This window comes from Cyprinodon tularosa, unplaced genomic scaffold (genome assembly GCF_016077235.1).
Source record: "Cyprinodon tularosa strain WSP-4 unplaced genomic scaffold, ASM1607723v1 ctg108, whole genome shotgun sequence".
Classification (NCBI taxonomy): domain Eukaryota; kingdom Metazoa; phylum Chordata; class Actinopteri; order Cyprinodontiformes; family Cyprinodontidae; genus Cyprinodon; species Cyprinodon tularosa.
Genome location: NW_024037871.1, coordinates 329,348 through 335,558, shown reverse-complemented (window position 1 = coordinate 335,558; position 6,211 = coordinate 329,348). Strand labels below are relative to the sequence as shown.

Below are 6,211 nucleotides of genomic sequence, written 5' to 3'. Positions count from 1 at the left end.
AGGTACATTTTGGTTCCCAAGTAGTAAATGGTACATATACCTACTCTTTATTTATACTTTTAGGTTATGCTTTAAGAAGATGGACAAAGTGAAAATAGAAAAATGATAGACAAAAATAAGACTGTTGTCGTGTTGGGTTTCAGATGTCTTGCCCCCATGCAGAAAACTACTCACGGCATGGGAAAAGTTAACAATTTATTGAATGTGACAAAACTCAGAGAGAGATAATACAGGAGGGAAGTCAGCTAGGAAGTATGCAGCGGACTGGTGAACCGGAACCGGAAACTCTAGAGGTAGATCAGAAATGGTGAGTTCATGGTCCATAGGAAAATCGGCCGAAGAAGATGATTAGCTTCATTTGACTGACTGAAAATTGTCTTTGGTTGATCCTTAGGTCCAGTTTGTGGAGAGGATGTCCAGAAATGGAGGTTACTTAGTTGGAGGGCAGACAGGCAGACTTTTGGTGGGTCCAGAGGAGCAGTGGACCGGACTGTATCAATTTTTTTTTTGAGGAGGGCTTGAACTGATCAGATGAAGATTTCCCCTTGCTCAAAGAGAAGAATATTTCCTTCCAAGGGGTAGAAGGACCAGGCTTATCCAGTGGATCAGGAAGTTATCCTGCCGGAGAATCACAAACAAGACAAAAGGTTAAATCCTTAAACCCGGAGAGACAAAAACTCAGAAGGTTAGACTCAGCTTAACTTAGAGAGGTACCCAATACTGGCAAACACTCTGGCGTCAAGGTGATGACAGTCCGCTGCTTATATACTCCTCTGGAGGTAATGACCAAACAAGCCACAGGTGTGGGGGGTCATTATATACCTAAAACTAATAAGTTTGCGGTGCTTTAATGAATATGCAATTAATCTGTAAAAAAATAAAAGCAATGTTTTTCTTCGTGATCACTGAGTCCGGGACCTGGCAATTTTTACTCACAGTTATAAAATGGAGTGTTAGGTTAGTTGGCATCCTTAAATTGTCCTTAGGTGTGAGTGTGTGTCCATGGTTGTGTGTCTCTTTGCTGCTTTGTGATGGACTGACGACCTGTCCACAGTATACCCTGCCTTTTGCACATAGACTATCGCAGACAGGCACCTTACTCTGGGGAAGTAAGAGGGAGAAGATGGATAGATGAATTTATATATGTTTTTTTATTTTTCTAATAGGGTACACGATGACCACCAAAGGTACAAGTCTAACTTATGAGGTACAATTTATAGGGGTACAGATGCAGTAAGTACCAACAGTTGAGGGTTCCAAAGTAGGAGGTTGGAGGGTACTAACCAAGTGACAAGCCCTTGTACCCAGAAGGTGTAATAACCTCATAAACTTGGATCCAATATTCAGACAGGCAGACCAGGACAATTTTCAACAAGCTTTATTTTTAACAAAAGAACACAGCAAGCAACTGGGCATCAGCAGGGCAGATAACCGAATTCTCGGCAGCCGTTATTCCCGGAGTAGAGGGAAGAATCTGGGAGGGAGATTGTCCACCATTTGCAGCCATGGCCTCTTCCAGAGCCCCTAGTGATGATGAGCTGATGCCAGCCGACGCTGAAGGAGCAACGGTGTCAGTGAGGGCAATCCAAACCGAGGTCAGTGAAACAGTCCAGGATCGGTAACCAGCAGAAACTAGGAAAACGGAACAAAATAACAACACACAGAGCAGACAAGGGCAAGGCAAAAACTCAAATATCCAAAATGAGAAACAAGTCAGAATCAGTATTGCAGACAAAACTCATTTGATGCTAGAGTTACTCTCACCACAGCTCAAATAATAGGGCACTGGTTTTAGGCAGGCAAACAACATAAGAAGATGAGGGAACCAGGTGTAAACGATTTGCGTTAATAAGCCACCTGACCAATTAGACAGGTGAGCAGTAGCAAATGAAAAAGCCAACCATCAGTGCCAAGACCATGACAGAAGGTACAATTTGGTACTTCTTTTGCTGAGTGTGTTACTGTGACTTCCAACCACATGCCCTGACCTCTTAGGGTGATTTCAGTTGAATTGAAATGTGTCTCTATACACTATCATGTCAAGTGTCTTTTCCTCAAACTTTGGATACAGCAGTTTATTTCTATGGGCTCTGGGAAGGCCTGCCCCAATGAGATTTTGTCACAAGCACTGCTGAGGGCTTGATTAATACTGGTAACTGAAATTCTGTTGTCTCTTTGAGAGAACTACCATGCCATTGATGAAGTGAGTTTGATTAATTCGCTATTAAAGAATTGAGACCACCAAACCAAATTTAAGTATCAAGTAGGTGTTAACTAAAGCAGGAAGATCACACAGTTCCGGACCTTCCTGGAGATGGTATGAATGGGTAGGATAGCTAGTGTGATGTACCTTGAAATTACACCAGATTGTTTTTTTTCTTAGTTGTAAGTTTTTTGTATTTGTTTTATTAAATGTTCTCAAAGGTAAAATTTTATTTTATAATACTCCAACTACTCCAACTACATTACTTCACCTGTATTTAGTGTTTCCTGGATTTAATGGGTTGGGGAAGCTGCAGGGTTGGGGGGCGGAACCTTTTTTTGTGAGTCATTTCTTCAGGTTGGCTTTGTAGCAAACATCTGGTCTTTCTCAAATGCAGGTGGCTTCTCAATTCACAAGAATGCGAGTATGGTCCTCGCCAAGTCTGTTCTTGAAAAGAACACAGGAAAGTATGGACTCTAGGGGAACGGGAGCACACAGGATAAATATTGGTCAATTGGCCCAGAAGCATACTTTTGATGTCACCACACGCTCAGCTCGTCTGGAGCTGCATTTCACCTCCTGTTATTAATAGTGTCTAGATATAAATAAGTTCTTACTTTTTTCATTTAGTGGGGGAATAATAATAGTGAACATAGTAGAGACTGACATTTTTTCAGGAATCCCGTGGGATGGGAGTCAGTATTAGTAATGATCACGTGATTGGGACGGTACAGGATTAAACATTAACAGGAGCAGACGGGAGCGGGAGCAAACCAATAGTAACTAAAAATAACTAGGATCGATGCCAAAAAATAAAATAAAATAAAAAGAAAAAAAATCCAGTACTGGCGCCGCCATTTTGTAGTTTTTTTCCTTGAAGCCTACACTATAATGCGAGTCAAAAAAACTACACAACCCAAAAACCAACAGTGCTTCCGCTCTGAGTTTTTCACCCGCGCGCAAAAACAACAATGGAGGGACCAAAAGTTACTACAGATAGAAACAGGAACTTAACTGACCCTTCATAGAAATTCAGATTCAATGTATTGGCAGAAATCTTATTGAAGACAACAAGAATGGGAGTGGTGCAGGAGCGGGAGTCATTCTGAATGGGAGCGGGAGTAATTTCACCAGGAGTGGGATGGGACAGGATTTAGATTTCTACTCTGGCCCGGGACCAGGACGGGACACAATATTTTTCTGTGGGAGTGGGACGGGACAGGAGTGAAAATCCACTCCTGTGTCAGTCTCTAGAACACAGTCAGATAAACACAAATCAAATAAACATTTTGCCAAAAAATAAAAATAAAAATAAACAGCATCAGAGTCAGTGGTAAACCCTGACTCTGATGATCCTGTCTACTTTTAAGGGTAGGCTTAAAACTTTCCTTTATGATAAAGCTTATAGTTAGAGTGGCTCAGGTTATTCTGAGCTAACTCTATAGTTATGCTGCTATGGGTTTAGACTTCTGGAGGACATAGGGACCCCCATTTCATCATTCTGCTTCATTCTATCTCTATTCTCCCACTCTGCAGAATCAGTTAGTTTAATCTCTAACTGCTCTCTCTGCTTTTTCTCTTAGTAGCTTTGCCTCGCCTGTTCCTGTTGGCTGTGAAACCATCATGGGGAGAAATATCAGCTGTGTTGCTGCCATCAACACCTTTGTTTTATTAGTGTTTGAGAACGGCCTGTTTTTCCAGTGTAGTCCTGTTTCTCTGACTGTGACTGGCTGGATGTGCTCTCCTCATCCTCCGACGGAGCTCGTCTGCCTGGATGTGTGTTTCCTGGACAGGGCCGCCTTTTACAGCTGCTTTTTGTATCTCTCCTTCTGTCTCCTTGAACCCCAGTCCTCACACTGAACCTGGTTCTGCTGGAGGTTTCTTCCTAGCATGCTTAGTGTGAGGGATTGCCTTTGTATCAATGAGTCGATGCAATCAACCAGTTTTCCTTAGATAGAAAACTTTGAATCAATCTGACTGTATGATCTGGTGAAAAGTCAAGTGCCGTGAGATGACATGTGTTGTAAATTGGCACTATAGAAATAAACTGAATTGAATTGAATAGTCCTTCATACACAGTTATGTCGATGAGGGCTGCTGCAGATGGGCTAAAATTAGCCGTGGCTGCGGTTAGTCTTGGAGGTCCACTGGTTGCAGCGGTCCTCTCAACATCTGAACTTTTTTGAAATTATGCACTAAATCAGTAAATGCGCCATATAGTGGCACTTAAAAGTGTAATGTTATTGCCTTAAATGATCTTAAAACGTACATTTATAGAACCACGGCAACAGATCCAGGGCAACACATCTTTTAACTAAACACTCTGAGCTCTGAGGGTGCTCCCCTGGAAGCTGCTGCTCCTGCGGCGCATGCTGGAGCAGCTGTCAATCTCGAGAATGGACAAGTCTGCTCTGATGCATACTCAGTTAAGAATGAGGGGCGAAAACAACATCTGGGAACTTTGTCTGTTCTTGGTCATGAATTGGAACAGTACTAGGGCTGAGGTTGATGATGTTTTTCGAGTACACAAGCACATGAGAACCCACAAGTACACATATTGAGAAACGGCTGCATTCTGGATGTTAAAGGCAGCGCTTCGTCTCTTCACTAATCTCACCTGCCTCTAATTTTTCAGTACACAGTAAAAATGTGCCAAAATGTAAAGCCTTATTAACTGCTAAGCGATTCTGCCAGAGTTTTGCACCTTAGCAATACACATTTATCAAACCATAACAGATCAAAAAGGACGAATAAGAAGTAATAGGACAGAGTTGATTACACCCTGGGAAAAAAAAAACTTTTCTTGATGGAAAATTTAACAAACGTGCAATGTATATGTAAGAAATATTTTGTGTGGGGACAAATAAAAAAAAACTGAATGTTGAAGATGTCTCTTTTTCTCTCTCCTCTTCTATCAGTCTTACGCTATTCGTAAAACAGAGACATTAATCAAAATCACTTCCAACAACATTAGAATGTATAACAGGAAAGCATATGACTATTATCTCATCTGATTAAATACTAAAAATGGTAATTAATTTTTATTTTGGATAATATTTGGGGCTAGAATCAATAACATCATAATAAACAAACATTAGATAGGTGGTTTTCTCTTACTCCATCATGTTGAGATCATGCAGATCTTGTCTGAGTTTTCCAAAACGGGGACTCTCCCCAGAAATCTGGGACATCTGGTCACCCGGGGCTAACGCCCACTTCTGCCACGCCTGTGTCCTATTCCAACATGGAGCCTGTCTTTACAAAGACAGGTGACATTCATATGCGTCATCTTTCAGAAAAGATTAAGAAAAATTAACCTTAAAGATCTATATGGACAACTGCCAAATACAGGCAGCCTCTGGGAGAAAAAAAGTTCAACACAGTTGTATGAGAGCTACAGGACAGTTATGCTTTGACAGGACAATCAGGTAAACAAGAATCGCCATATCCTATGCTTACTTATTGTCTGTGTAAAGTTTTATGTTGGTTTTGAGTCCATTTTGCAAGGCAAGGATGAAGGCATTCTGTACACCTTGGGAGTTTTTGTAGACTGGTATATTTTGTGGTATAACTGGACGAGGTCTTAAAGGTGCACTTAGGACTGGCTATAGCATTTAAAGGCATGTCAAAGACGATATATATAGAATGAACTGCTGCATTGCGTAGCATCCATCATCAGAAGACACATCATGGAGGAAGATAAATTGACTATGATTTTAGCAATCTAATCATATGAAACCAGGCATTTCTACACAGACTCAGTGCTTTTGATGGTATATATAGACAGAAAACACGCAGTGGAAGAACAATTCTTGGAATTCATTCTCAGCTTGTCTACTACAGCCGGCTTTATTGACGATGCAGTTTAAGAGAGGTCTGAACAGCAGATCAGTATAATAAGTGTAAACTTCTTGCGCAAGCTTACGATGGTGTCACTGAGATAAGATGAAAGAACAAGCAGAACAAGGTACCGAAGTTGGAAAGAATTGTAAAAAAAAAAAAAACATG

The 6,211-nt window shown here is 41.1% G+C and overlaps 1 long non-coding RNA gene across 1 annotated transcript; it reads right to left on the bottom strand.

Moving 5' to 3' along the window:
• Positions 1 to 511: 511 nt before the first annotated feature.
• On the bottom strand, positions 512 to 1,508 carry LOC119787040. The gene is made up of 3 exons (XR_005281275.1): positions 1,242 to 1,508; positions 937 to 1,101; positions 512 to 618 (listed from the first exon to the last, which is right to left on the bottom strand). It is a non-coding gene; the product is annotated as an uncharacterized LOC119787040 (long non-coding RNA).
• Positions 1,509 to 6,211: the final 4,703 nt, after the last annotated feature.